This window comes from Hypanus sabinus, unplaced genomic scaffold (genome assembly GCF_030144855.1).
Source record: "Hypanus sabinus isolate sHypSab1 unplaced genomic scaffold, sHypSab1.hap1 scaffold_238, whole genome shotgun sequence".
Lineage (NCBI taxonomy): Eukaryota > Metazoa > Chordata > Chondrichthyes > Myliobatiformes > Dasyatidae > Hypanus > Hypanus sabinus.
Genome location: NW_026780497.1, coordinates 533,558 through 549,299, shown reverse-complemented (window position 1 = coordinate 549,299; position 15,742 = coordinate 533,558). Strand labels below are relative to the sequence as shown.

At 41.4% G+C, this 15,742-nt stretch overlaps 1 non-coding gene across 1 annotated transcript; it reads left to right on the top strand.

Annotated features, from left to right (window-relative positions):
* The first annotated feature begins 3,396 nt into the window (after window positions 1-3,396).
* trnal-caa (transfer RNA leucine (anticodon CAA)) lies at window positions 3,397-3,510 on the top strand. Its single transcript has 2 exons — window positions 3,397-3,434; window positions 3,476-3,510. It is a non-coding gene; the product is annotated as a tRNA-Leu (tRNA).
* The last annotated feature ends 12,232 nt before the right edge of the window (window positions 3,511-15,742 follow it).

Below are 15,742 nucleotides of genomic sequence, written 5' to 3'. Positions count from 1 at the left end.
TTTGTGGTTAGCGTGACCCGGGTCTCTTATGATCCTTAGAAACCTATATACACACCTGTCTTTGTTTACGTCCGGTATAGTGGGAATTCCATATGTACAGATGAGCCTGGATGTTAGAGTATTGCGATGGAGCGAAGTACAGTGTGCATACCAGGCAGTGATGCAGCCAGTCAGGATGCTCTCAATCGTTCCACTATGGAAAGACCTTAGAACTTGGAAACCCATACCAAACGTTTTCAAACGTCTCAGGTGAAGGAGGCGCTGTTGTGCCTTTTTCACCACAGAGCTGGCGTGTACAGACGACTCGAGATCCTCGGTGATCTTTATGCCGAGGAATTCGAAGCAGTTCATCCGCTCAACAACAGATCCATTAATGTCAATAGGAACTCAAAGTAAGAAGCAATTCCAGTGGTCACATCAAACACTGTGCCAAAAATCTTCTGTTTGGGCTTTCCCGAAGCTTCGTACTATCCTCCACTTCTAGTGTTCCCGATGGTGAATTCTCACTCTGAACGTCAACCCATCTGCGAGCGTCTTGGCAAAGGATGGGAATATAAGTCGACACTGAGACCCGTGTTTAGGTAGGCGATAAGGAATAATTGTTAACATAATTAGCACACACAGTAACGCCTTTAGCCTGGTTTTCACTTGAACATTCATGTTTTATTCAATATTTGTAATCATTTATCAATTGTATAGAACTTCATTTTTCCCGATTATGGAGTGTGGACCAAGCTCCATAATATACGCCATGGGGCTGCTGCTCAAATAAAACTATTGTATGTTTGCATGAATTTTGTGTATTAGTGTTTGTAAAAGAATGTCGATTTGGAACAGTGCAAGCCGAAGGAGAGTGGTCATTCACTGAGTACATGTACAGGTATTTGGCTCATTTCTGAACGCGTCCCACTTACCAGAAAACGTCCGTCTCCAATCGACACTTGTTAAGTGTTTTTGATACCGTCAAAATTGACCTTTCTCCAATGAAAATTCTCAACGCACGAACATCAACGAGCAAAAAGCTCGTTTACATATTTACATTGAAACCAATGGCATTGTGATCACCAGTTACGAGTTCGTTAGATCAAGCTTTTATCTCTTGCCCCGACTCATTAATTTCATAATAGTATATCAAGTATCGCAAACGCTCTCGGCAGCGAGTAAATGCACATTTTTTAAAAAATCCTGAACACATTGGACGATCTCCTAACGCGGGGCACTTCTGCACTTATTGTCTATTGTCTATTGTCATATAGTCCTTTAAAAGTGTGGAATTAACAATCAACGTGCGGAATGTTAAAAACACCTACTCTAACAACCGTAATGATTTGCAATAAACAGCGATATCTCCTCAACATTGGCCGTCTAAATACTATTGACTATTGGGTGGGTAGTAAACTATCACCATTAACGTGATCTTACCTTTCCTCTTTTTCAGTTTCACTCATAAAACCACAATAGTTTAATTCTGCATCTGTCCTGACTGAAGTCAGCCGTGACATTTTCGCTGACTATTGACGCTACTTTTCCTGCTTTAGTCCATCCCGCTCTATCACTCTGAAACAAAGAAACTCAGTGATACTGAAATGACAGACCAGACTCTTCTGCAACCAAGTCTCATTAACGGCTAAGTTACCATGATTCCAGGTTTTGATCCTAGCCAGAGTTCACCGACTTATTCTCCGATACTTCTGCGACTGAAGTATACGCAGTGCAGAGCACTAGTCGTACCTTCCTGCCGTTGTGTGAGATCTTATCAAAATGTCGGTACAATCTCTCCACTAACTGTTCTGGCACGCTCGTTCCCACCTCCCTACAAATGTTGTTTAAACTTAATCATGCAGCGCTAGCTAACCTTTGGCAGGATATTATCATTTCTAGTTCACGTGCAAATCATCTTTATCAATGGGTCTCAGGTTCCCTGGAAGAGAGATCAATGATCGAAAAATCGTATGGCCTCCCTCCTGCACCAGACCATTAGCCACGTGTTAATCTGCATCATATTTCCTGTACTGGCCTGATAAGGACGCGGCACGAGTCGCTGTCAGAACCCCGAAGATCCTGCCCTACATCTCAGCACCTAAATCTCTGAATTTCCATTGCAGAAATTCGTCACTGTTCCTACCGATGTCATTGGCACCGAGCTGGAGCCAACCCTGCCGGCTCACGCTCCTACTGGAGAATGTTCAAGACTTAATCGAAATTGTCCCTGACCCTGGCACACGGGGGGCAACATACCATCCAGGAATCTGTTCTTCCCTTACCAGTCTGAGTCACAGACCATACTCAGTGCCAGAGATCCGACCTCTATGTGTTTCCCCGTCCAGGTCATCCAACCAGAAACGGCATCCAGGTGTTGCTGACGGTGATGGCCATAGAGATAGTCTGCACTGGGTCTTTAAAACCTTTTTCCTCCTGATTGTCACCCAGTTTTCTGTGTCCTGCACCCTGGCTGTCCTATCACTCTATATGTTCCGGTCCATCACGTCCGAGGCTCTGAATGAACCGGAGTTCATCCAGCTTCAACACCAGCACCCCAGGGCGGATTGTTACACGCTGCAGCTGTGAGCACTTCCCGCAGGTGTCGTCATCAGGAACTCTGGAGGCCTCCCCGTCTTCCACATCCCGCGAGGAGCCTTTTATTGAGTCGATGGCATCCAGAGCCTGTCCCTGCCTTATTTTAATGTGTTCAGTACCGTTAACACTGGATCAGAGAACCTGAGCGAATTACGTTCTCTAAAGCGTCTCATCTCTCAGAAAGGCCGCTGCTCTGTCGTCCAAAACACATTGTTTCTGTTTCCTCTCCGACAGATTAAACATTGTTCTACAAGCCTGAACAACATTCTGACTGTAATAATTCATCCATGACGGAATGATGAAACAGACACAGGAGATCAAACGGCCTTTCTGCACGATGTCTTATGTTCTTGCGAAACTTGTCACATCTTCGCTTTCTTCCACAAGCATCAGATTATTGGGACTTGTCGTCTACATACCAGATTCCATCTGTAAAGCAGCGCTGCTCGGTATCATTGAACAACCTGTAATCAGTTTCTGTTGACATTGTTGCGATCAACTCCCACCCAGTTTGCAGATTCAGTCCTGATTATTAACGTTTGTTTCTCTGCTTCCCTAAATGTAAAATTATTGAGTCTTCCAAGCATTCTCATCCATCTCAGCAAACATCCTTCACAAATTCTTACCGAGACGCGTCTCACGAGTCTTCGATTTGGAATTGTTTTACAGCTTCACTTTCCACAGAAGTTGCCTAAACTGAGAAAATTGTAACACTCTCGCTTTCATTTCCGATTGGCAGGACGATATGTGTGATTGTGTGTATATAACTTTGCTTACAAGTCAGGCATTCATTCCGTTCACAAACACACATCAAAAGTTGTCAGGTTGGCCGAGTGGTTTAATGCGCTAGACTCAAGGAATGAAAGTCCTTCAGACAAACGGGAGTGTTCTGGTCTCCATCTGGGGTCGTGGGTTCGAATCCCACTCCTGACATAATTTGTCTTTAAGCATTCAATCGAGGCGATGTTATTTCTGCAAACAAACCCTGGGTTGTTGAGGTGGATTAGAAAAACTGTTGGAAGATAAGATTATGTTCTTGACACTGTTCATCGCATTACAATAGATCACCGTACACCGAACTGTGGGTAAGTGATTTATTCAGAAACAATTTCACGGTGAAGGATCTCGTCCCGAAACGCCGACTGCTTACGTCTGTCCATAGATGCAGCCTGGTCTGCTGAGCTCCTCCTGGCATACTCAGCTGATCAATACAGTTTCTAAAGTGAAATGATTGGTCGTCAGAATATTCAATGGGTGGGCATGTAGTGTACACTATCACCTTTTGATCAAAAGTCCGGTGTCGGATGGGTAGTAACTGTTCTTGAACGTGGTGGTGCGAGTCCTGAGGCTCTTGTACCATCTACCCAATGGCAGCAGCGAAAAAAGAGCATGGCAGGATGGTGACGACCTCTGACAGTGGATGCTGTTTTTCTATGACTGCGTTTTATGTGGATGTGCCTAATGTTTGGCAGTGCTTTTCCCGTGATAGACTGGGCAGAATTCAATAAACTTTTTAAAGATTTTCCTTCAAAGGTACGGTATTTCCGTACCACGTCTCAATGCAGACAGACAATATACTCTCTACGAAACATCTATAGAAGCTCATCAAGGTTTTTGATCTCATGCTGAATCTCCGCAGTCTCCTTAGAAAGCAAAGGATAAAGTCATTCCAACAATTTAAAGTTCCAGACGCGCCCCGCCTCTGATCCTTCAAGGAGAACTGGCTCAAAAACCTCTGGCTTTCTGGTTTGCCGACATAAAGTTATGGATTGTTGGCACATCGTGTTTGAAACGATCCTCTCTTAGTTGAAATGTATGCCCTAAGAGAGGATCGTTTAAAGACTTGTAAACCCTGGAATGGAGATAACTTTTGCATGCACTACCAATATCTTTGCCTGAAAATCTAAGAAACGTCTGTCGGATTCCGCCTCACCTCCGATGGTCCAGAGAAAAAGAACAAGTTTGACTAAACTCTCGTTATTGCACAAACCGCCTATTTCAGGTAGCATCTTGGTGATGCTCTTCCGCACACTCTCCGAATACTCGTCATCCTTTCTCTGGAGGATGGCCTGAACGGGGTGCAGCACAATTCCAGTGCTGTGATGCTGTACGCTCTGATTTTGCACATGCTCGCAACCTGAGAAAATGCATCACGTCCATATTCATTTCGAATCCCAGGATATAGTGTGTGTTTGTATGTATACCCTCTCATCAAAGCAGTCATTCAGACTATTCCGAAATTCAGCTGTTTATCTGGCATGTGGAGAGAGTACTGCAGAGCGGTCAGGGTGGCCGAGTGTTCTAAGGCGCCAGACTTAAGGCGAGTAAGTCGCTTCCTATTAAACGCGAGTGTTCTGATCTCCAACCGGAGGCGTGGGTACGAATCCCACTCACGACAAATACTCTGTTTTCCATGTGCTGTTTTTTATAATGTAATCACTGTAATTTTACTGCAGCGATCAAAGCGTGGTATGTTTGGGAGTATGAGAAAGACACAATTAACATAAAGATTTTGTTTTAGTCACAACAGAGAGCAGAACAACAGGTTACATGGGATTCGGGCTGCGGTGTTTGATGAGAAAGAGGCCTGTTTGAGAGTGTCTGCATCACCTTCTCAACCGCGGCTGTTTATTGGACAGAATGACATCGGGGCCATTCAGACACGTTGCTGGTCTCTATATTCAAAAGGCATTTTACATCGACGTTCTCAAACGTGCATCTGCCGCGGAGCTCCGTAGCGTGTGCTTAACACCTTTCTGGATTTGGGAATATCGGATTGTTCATTCTGGACTGGATTATATTCACTTTCCATTGTTTAACAGGCCACTCTTCCCTGTTTTGCAATGCAGATATTTTAAGTCGTACAGCATGGAAAAAAGCCTTCGGCCCAATTGTTTCAAAGTTCAAAGCCGAAAGTAAATTTTGCATCACAGCATACCTGTATGCATATATCACCATTTGCAGCAATGAGATTGACATTCCTGCGGGCATCCAAGAAACACAATAAAATCCATGAAGGACCGCACTAACAGGACGGTCAAAACACTCAATGAGTACAACACAGCAATTTGTGTAAAGTCAAGTGATAGAATAATGGTAATAGCAATATTAATTGTTATTTTACGTAATAATCCAGGGCGACTATGAAGCTCACTGGAGTTTGTTTAGATTTAACCTCTCTCAGAGACAACCAGATGAATTACACATTGACAGAGGATCGAATATGCACGATTTGAAATTATTCACGTAAAGCTGAAACACAATACATATAGTAAATATGATTTCAAAAGCTATAAAAACAAAATCTGGGCAAAATAAGCGTATTAGATTAAACATAAAGAGAGTTGCATTTGAGGTTGCATAATATATAACGGAACTGCAGGATACAGTACAACCGATGGATGAATACTCTTATTTTATGTGTTAATGACTTGGATGCTGGAATTGATGATCATACGGATAGGTCTGTGGTCTAGATGAAGATAGGTGGAGGTGTAGGAGATCTGGAGGAAGTAGAAAGTCTACAAAAGGACAGAGGAAGATGAGGAGAATGGGCAATGAAGTGGCAGACATAAAACACTGCCACAAAATGTATGGTGCTGCACTTGAGCAGAAGAAATAAAATGGAAGGCTATTTTCTCATCGCAGAGAAAGTTGGAAAATCTGAGGTGCAAAAGGACTCAACGTTGTTCGTCCAGCATTCCCTGTAGGTGAACATGCAGGTTGCGAAAGTGGTGAGGAAGGCCAATGCGATGTTCGCGATCATTTCCAGAGGAATGGGGTATGGATGCAGCGATGGAATTTTCAGGTTTTAAAATGCACTGTTGAGGCCTTACCTCGAGTATTGTGAGCAGTCTGGAGCCCCTTGTCTGAGAGAGGTTGTGCTGTCACTGGAGACGGTTCAGAGGTGGTTTAGAAAATTATTCCAGGGTTGAAAGCTTTGTCATGCATGTGCTGGTTCTGGGTCTCTACTCAGGGGAATTCAGGAGAGTGAGTGGTTCGCGCATCAAATCACCCCTTGGTGAGCCTCTATTACTCGTGTCACCCAGCTGACTACTGGACCGTCTCTCCCGGTGTCTGTCACTTGTGTCTCCCGGCGGCTTAGGCGCTCCTGCTCCATGACTAAACTTAGCTTCCCTCTGTTTCATCAGCTGCGGATGAATGTCAGGAACCCCCGCTGGAACCAATCAGCGAGACCTCTCTCGGAAATAGATGCCCTCGGTTCCTCTAATACTGTGGCAAGTACTCTTGGAGAAATCAAACTCAGAACTGCAAGTGGAAAAGGCGTCTTCACGTTCCAACACGTTATCAGTTAATCTCCATTTCCCTTCCTCGAACATTTCAGCAAATCTAGGTTTTCCGGTCGCTCTAGCTGCTCCCAGAATGTAACATGACAGGTTTCGACGGGATGCACCTCACAGTTTCTCCTTTCCGCTCATAATCCTACTTAGCAGGAACTTGAACCTCCTTAAAAGCAGCTCTGAACACATGGTGAATGGACAAAGTGCTCAAAAAGTTCTCTCTACTTCTCTCTTTGCTTGCTCCTTGGAACCTTCTCACAAGAATAAAAAAGTTCCATCCGTTTCCATAGTCTCAGTTACTCCAACATCTGCTTCCATAAATGCCAGCTTCAACGAAAAGTAGCCATTGTATGGGTATTTATCAGTACTAAGCCCCAGAATTCCACGGGCACTAACAGGCACCAGTGGACACGGTTTGAAAATGACACTAGAAGACACTAGACAACAGGATATGACAGCACAATACAGACCCTTCGGCGCTCGATTTTGAGCCAACCCATAAATGTATTTCATCCATTTGCCTGTGCAAGAGGCTCTTAAATACCCCTAATGTTTTAGACTCCACCACAATCCCTGGCAAGTCATTCCAGGCACTCACAACCGTCTGTGTAAAAAAATGTCTCCATAAACTTCTAGCCCTTAAATTAACTGTGTATGCATGCCCTCTGGTGTTTGCTATTCGTGCCCTGGGAAACAGGTACTGGCTAGCACCTTATCTATGCCTCTCATAATCATGTAGACCTCTATAAAGACCCCTCTCATCCTTCTATGCTCCAAAGAAAAAAGTCCCAGCTCTGCTAATCATGCCTCATAACACTTGTTTTCCAATCCAGCCAATTTCCCTGTAAATCTCCTCTGCAGCCTCTCCATAGCTTCCACATCCTTCCTATAATGAGGTGACCAGAATGGAATACAATACCCTAAGTGTAGTCTCACCAAAGTTTAGTAGAGTTGCAACATGACCTCTCTACTCTTGAACTTAATCCCCCTATTAAAGAAGCCTAGCATCCCACAGGCCTTCTTAACTATTCTATTAATCTGTGCAGCGACCGTGAGGGATGAATAGATTTGAACCCCAATGATCCTCTGTTCATACACACTCTAAAGTAACCGACCATTAACCCTGTGCTCAGCCTTCTGGTTTGTCCTTCTAAAATGCATCATCGCACACTTAATCGGATTGAACTCCATCTGCCACTATTCTGGCCAACTCTGCTTCCTGTACATACCCTCTTGTAACCTTCGATAATCTACATCTCCATCCACAACTCCTCCAAACTTCGTGTCATCCGCAAACTTACACACCCATCCTCCTGCGTCTTCATCCAGGTCATTTATAAACATCACAAAGAGCAGGGGTCCCAGGACTGATCCTTGCAGCACTCCACTAGTCACCGACCTCCAGGCGGAATACTTTCCTTCCACAACTCCAGTAACCATTTTTTAATCCAAACAGCAAGGATCCACTGATCCCATGCCTCATGAATTTCTGGATGAGTCTCTCGCGGAGTACCTTGTCAAATGCCTTGTTAAAATCGATGTCGACGACATCTACCGCCCTACCCTCATCAATTTATTTTGTTACCTCTTCAAAAAAACTCAATTGGGCCCGTGAGGCACGATCTTCCCTTCATAAAGCCAGGTCGACTATACTTGAGGAGTCTGTACTTCTCCAAATGCTCGTAGATCCTATCCTTAAGAATCCTTACCAATGGTTTGCAGACCACCGACGTAAGACTCACTTGTCTATACCAGGTCTCACTAGGTTTCTCTGTTACCTTTTTTAACAAGGAAACTACATTAGCCGTTTTCCAATCCTCCGACACCTCCCCTGCAGCCAAAGAGGATTCAAAGATCCTACTGCTCCAGCGATCTCTTCTCTCAATGCCACAGCAACCTGGGGTATATCTCGTCCGGACCTGGGGATTTGTGGTTTTTAAAAAGATCCAACACTTCTTCTTCCTTAATCTCCACATTCTCCAGCATATAGGCCTGTTCTATTTCGACCTCACCCTGATCAAGATCCTTTTCACTTATGAATACTGAAGCAAAGTATCCATTTAGTAACTGTCCAACCTCCTGTGCCTCCAGGCACATGTTGACCTCTTTATCCTATTGCGGGCGCACCTTCATTCTTGTCATCGTTGCTCTTCACATACGCATAGAACACCTTGGGGTTTACCTTAATCCTAGACGCCAAGGCCTTCGTATGCCCCCTTCAAGCTCTCCTAAATCCTTTCTTAAGCTCCTTCCTGGCTACCCAATATTTCTCATGAGCCTCTCCTGCTTCCTGCTTCTTATATCGAACATATGCTTTCTTCTTTCTCTTGACGAGTTGCCTCGTTTTGTCAGACATGGTTCCCTTTTTCTACCACTTTTTCCTTGCCTCAGTGGGACAAACCTATCCTGAACCCAGCCCAAGTGTTCCCTAAACTTCCTTCACATTACTTCTGTGCTTTCACCTTTGAACATCTGTTTCCAATTTACTCCCACTAGTTCCTGCCTCATCCCTTCAGTTAGCCATTCCACAGTTAAGCACTTTCCCATTGGCTGTTTATCCTTTTCCATAGCAATTCTGAAGCTAAGGGAGTTGAGGTCACTCTCACCAAAATGCTCTGCCACCTGATCAGGTTCATTACCTGTAACTAGATCCAGTATGGTTTCTCCTCTCATCAGCCGGTCCACATACTGTATCAGGAATCCTTCTTGAACACACCTGACAAATTCAGCCCCATCTATCCCCCGTGCAGTCAGGTGGTGTCAGTCAATATGAGGGAAGTTGAAATCACCCATAAGTACAACCCTGTATTTCCTGCACCATTCTAAAATCTGCCTGCTTATCTGCTCCTCGGTGTCCGAAGGGCTAGTTGGGGGCAGATAGACTACTCCCAGCACACGTGATTGTCCCCTTCCTATTTCTGACTGCCACCCACACCGACTCAGTGGACACTCCCTCTGCAGCGTCCTCCCTTTTCTATAGATGTGCAACTATCCCTGACCAGTACTGCTACTCCCCCCCCCCGCCCTTTCTACCTCCCACCTTATTCCTTTTAAAACACCTCAACCTCGGTACCTCCATCAGCCAATGCTGTCCTTCCTTCATCCAGGTTTCAGTAACGGCCAGTGTCATAACTCCACATACTGATCCATGCTCTAAATTCATCCACTTTATTCCTAACACTCTAAGCATTGAAATAGACACATTTCAACCCCTCTGTGGCTACATTTATGTTTTATCGCCTGCCTGTCCTTCCTCACCAAATCAGAACACATAGTTTCATGACCTTGTCCTTGTACCCACATTGTCCTGCACTCACATTCTGATTCCCACCCCCTGCCAAACTAGGTTAAACCCTCTCCAACAGCTCTAACAAACCTGGCCGCCAGGATATTGGTCCCTTTCCTTTTCATGTGCAGCCGGTCCACTTTGTACAGGTCAGACCTTTCCCAGAAGAGATCCCAATGTTCCAGAAGTCTGAACCCCTGTCCCCTGTACCAACTCTTCAGCCACCCATTCAACTGCCATGACTTCCAGTTCCTACTCTCTCTGCCTGAGATTACCCCCCTTGCTTTTTACCTTTTATACTAACTCTCTATATTCCTTCTTCAGGACCTCATCCTTACTCCTATCTATGTCATTGGTCCCCACTCGGACCACAGCTGACTGCTCACCCTCTTTCCTGAGAATACCGAGAACTCGATCCAAGATATCACGACCCTGGCACCAGGGAGGCAACACACCATCCAGGATTCTCGATCTTTCCCACAGAACCTTCTATCAGTCCCCCTAACTATCGAATCCCCAATCACTACTGCTCTCCTCTTTTCCCTCCTTCCTTTCTCAGCAAAGGGGCCAGTCACTGTGCCGGAGACACGACCACTACAACTTGTCCCTGGTAGGTCATCCCCACCAACAATCTCCAAAACATAAAACTTAATGTTGATGGGAACGGCCACAGGGGTGCTCTGCTCTCTCTGTCTATTCCCCCTCCCTCTCCGGATAGTCACCCAGTTAGTTACCTGTCTCCTGACTTTTAGGGGAGACTGTCTCCCCGAAACTTCGATCTATTACTGCCTCTGCCTCCCGAATGATCCGAAGTTCATCCAGCTCCAGTTCCCTAACTCAGTTTGACAAGAGCTGAAGCTGGATGCTTCTGTTGCTGGTGTAGTCATCAGAGACAATTGTGCTGTCCCTGACTCCTGCATCCTACAATCGGAGCACTGGACTACCCTATCTTCTGCCTCCATCACCAACTCCTAAGTTAATTAAATTAACTTAATTAAATTAAATTAATAAACCCACTGGGAGCAAGTTCGTCCTCCGCCTCTGCTCGCCAAAACCTCTCGAGTCAAAGCCTCAAAGCTCCACTGCTGCTCAGGCCCCACTCATTCACTGGCCGCTCCAGTTGATCTACCCCGCTTTTTATTTGTTTGTTGAGCTATTCAATTTACGATTACCCAATCAGACTGCTTGGTCACATGACCTCGATTGCCCAATCAGCTGCTTTCTGCTGAGTCTGAACTACTCAAATCTTTTCATTATTATTGTCCAAAATAACAAGCGTACATCAAAGTAAATAACACTTACAATGCGTCAAGGAAAAAAAAACATTGTTTTAAAGATTGAAAAATATGGTGACACAAAAAAAGGAAAGAAAAAAAAAACACTAAAGCAAAGAAAAGTGAGGAAAAAAATACTAAGAACTCAACCCCGGAGCCATGCGTTATAAAAAAATGCTTCTAAAGATAACCAGCAAACCGCCAGCAAGAAAAAAAAATACAATTAGATCATGGAGAAAATTATCAATTAACTCAAATGGTAATAACGAGAAAATGAACACCTCCTTTTCTCAAATTCAAACACAGGTTCAAAGGTTCAACTTCTAATTTTCTCCAAACTAAGATATAGCATCACTTGGAAGAACCATTGTAACAGAGTGGGAGCCGACATATCTTTCCTCTTCAACAGAATGGCCCTCCTAGCTATCAGTGTAACAAGCACAATAACATGTTGGTCAGACAAAAAAAATAGCTTGGAGATTTTGAGGAATTATTCCAAAAAGTACAATTAATTTGTTAGGTTGTAAACTAATTTCAAGTGCTTTAGAAATTGTAGAAAAAAACTGACTTCCAGAACTGTTCCAGTGTAGAACAAGACCAAAACATGTGTGTCAGTGTAGCTGTCTCAGTTTTACATCTATCACAATAACTATCAACATCAGGAAACATTTCAGACAATCTCTCCTTCGTCAAATAGTAATGATGTACAACTTTAAATTGAATCAGTGCATTACTAGCACAAATCGAAAAAGAGTTAACCAACTTCAGAATCCGTGTCCAGTCCTCCGTCATAAAAGTCAAATTAAGTTCCAGTTTTGTTTAATCTTAAATAAAGGACACTTATCCCATTGTGATAGTAATTTATAAATTCTTCCAATGGAAACCTTCATCAAAGGCTTCATACTCGTAATAGTACCTAACAAGCCGGCATTCAATATGTAAGGAAAATTAGTTAAATGTTTTTGTAAGAAATGTCTAACTTGAAGTTATTGTAAAAAGTGTGAGTACGAAAGAGAACAGTTATCAACTAATTGTTCAAAAGGCATCAGTCTATCTTCTTTAAATAGATCCAAAAAAGAATTAATACCTTTATTTTCCAAAGTAAAAAAATTGGATCACTCAAAGAATGCTTTAAAAAATTATAATAAATTAAACTATAAAGTATAATTTTTTTTAGATTAAAAAATTACAGAACTGGAGACAAATTTGTAAAGAATACTTAATCAGAGGGTCTAAATTTAAATTAGCAACTTTAGCCAATTGTAAAGCAGCTCCCAATACCGAGGTTAAATAAAACAGTTTCACAGCTTTCAATTCCAGATCAACCCAAATTGGCCGTTCATTCTTATCAACCCAGTGTAACCAAAAGGACATACAATGCACATTAACAGCCCAGTAATACATTCTTAAATAAGGCCAAGTAAGACCTCCATCCTTTTTCAATTTTTGTAAGTAACATTTACTAATTCTTGTTCTGTTATCATTTCATATAAAAGATGAGATAATAGAATCAATCCGATCAAAAACACATCATCAAAAAAACAGGGATATTCAGAAAATATAAAAATTTTGGTAAAATCAGCATTTTGACTATAAGGATGTGACCAACAAGTGGAAATGTAAGTGGGTTCCATCCACTAAATAAATACTTCATAGAATCTACTCAGGGAACAAAATTAGCTTTGTAAAGATCCTTATTTTTTTTAGAGATTATAACACATAAATATCTAAAAAAATCCATAATGTTGAAAGGAGTATTATCATATTCAGAAACAGATTCATTAAGGAAATAGTTCATTTTTATTAAAATTTATTTTATATCCTGAAAAATCTCCAAATTCATGAAATAAATTTAGCAAGGCAGGGAGATTCCTCTGGATTAGATACATAAACCAGAAAATCGTCAGCGTAAACAGAAATCTCCTTCACAAGAATCCCATGAATATCTTTAGCTTCACGAAGAGTGATACCAAGGGATTCTAATTTTAAATTAAATAACAAAGGACTTAATAGACAACCTTGTCTTGTCCTCCGTGAAAGTTGAAAAAAGAGATCTACAATTATTAGTAATAACAGAGGCAATAGGAGTTTTATATATCATTCTAATCCAATTATTTAAATTAACACCAAAACCAAATTTCTCGAAAACATTAAATAAATATTTCCATGCAACTCGATTGAATGCTTTTTCAGCATCGAAAGAGATGACACATTACTGAGTTTTAACAGAAGATGGGTATCTAATGTTAAATAATCTCCAAACATTGAAAAGATATAACGGCCGTTTATAAAGCCTGTTTGATCTTTAAAAATAACTTTACCCTAAAAGTTTCCAACCAATTGGCCATTATCTTTGACAGGATCTGAGCGTCAACATTCAATAATGAAATAGGTCTATATGAGGCACAATCAGAAGGACCTTTATCCTTTCTAAGAATTAAAGCAATAGAAGTGTCATAAAAAACAAAGTGTAAATCGCCTTTCACAAAAGAGTCCTTAAACATTTCCTACATATACGGAGAGAGCAATTTTCCAATTTTTTAATAAAGTTCTACAGGATACGAATCAAGTCCAGGGGCCTTACCAGATGGCATTGAAAAAATAGCTTTATGAATTTTGGCTTTGGTAATTTGGGCATCAAGAGGTTTTTGATTCTTAACAGAAATTCGAGGAAAAACAATCTTTCGTAAAAAAAAATTCATTTTAGAAGAATCGACAGGAAATTTAGATTTATAAAGTTCAGTATAAAAATCTTATTAATGTCTTCATATTCCCAAGCAAGGGTACAAACTTCCTTACAGATTTTCAAAATTTGCCTTTTGGCTCTGGCCGTTTTTAATTGACACGCAGTTTATTATTTTTATCTCAAACATATAATATTGACTTTTTAGCTTAAGCAAATAGCCTTCAATAGGATGAGTTAATAATAAATTATATTGTGATTTAAGTTCCATCCTTTGTTTAAATAAGTCAATATTACGGGAAATTGCATAAGTATTATCGGACTTTAACTTGTTTTGTAATCATATCTAATTCTAATTTAGTCTGTTTTTTTCAGGTTAGAATAAGAAATGATCTGACCACCTTAAAATGCTCTAAATGTATCCCATATGATTAATTTAGATGTACCCCCTAAAACATCAAAAAGAAAAAAAAATATTTTACCTGTTTCTCAATGAAACTAACAAAGTCTGAATTCTGCAATGATGTCTGAGACAGGTGCCAAGGTGGGTGGGCTAGGATGGCATCATCGAATTCGAAAGACAAACTGAAAGCTGCATGAGCAGAAACAGCGAGAGTGTCATATTCACAATTCTTAACAGTAGGCAAGAAGTAAGGGTCAACTGTAATATAATCGATCCTTGAATATTTTCTATAAACATGTGACAAAAAAGAATATTCTCTGTCATCAGGCTGTAAATATCTGCATAATTCAATCAATCCAAAAATCGATCAAAAAGGAATTAATAAGTAATGCGGAGTGATTTGGAAGTTGCTGGTTGGTTCAGCTCTTGTCAAAGGATTTAAACAACAGTTAAAATCCCCGCCCATTATTAACATATATTCATTTAAATGAGGCAGTAAAGCAAATACATTTTTTAAAAAAATATCATCTAAGTTAGGACCATACAAATTGGCCAAAACAGCTTTTCTGTTACAAATTATTCCTTTAACAATTAAAAATCAACAAAAAAATCTGACTTAATGTCCTCTTGAATGAACAAAATATTGGATTTAATAAAAATAGACACTCCCTTAGTTTTACTTTGAGAAGTGGAGTGAAATTGCAAACTCTTCCACGATCCAAAAAACCTATTTTGATCTCCCGCCTTTATATGCGTCTCCTAGGCAAAAAATTGTACCAGGTTGAAATCGATTGATGATTTTAAAAGTCTTTTTTCATTTGATAGGATGATTCCAACCACATACATTCCAACGTATTACATTAATGAGTTTAGATTCCAAACTATAATTTTATTCTACTTTACACATGTGCCGAGCACATACCAATAAGGGATGATCAAAAATGGTGGCGATGGACAGTACAACCACACAGAAAACACACATGCTCCGGAACCACCCAATGGGACAAAAACCCTAATTCTAACCCCATCCCACTCCCCCCACAGCCCAGAAAAATGAGGCACCCTATGATAGAAAACGCAACCAAGACTGCTCTGTCTGTCTGAAAAAAAAGATTAAAAAAGGTTCTCTATCCCTTTGAATGACAGTCTCAACAAAGGAAAATGTTTACATTCCAGCATCTACAAACTATCCCATGTTTATATTTAGTCTTTTTTTAA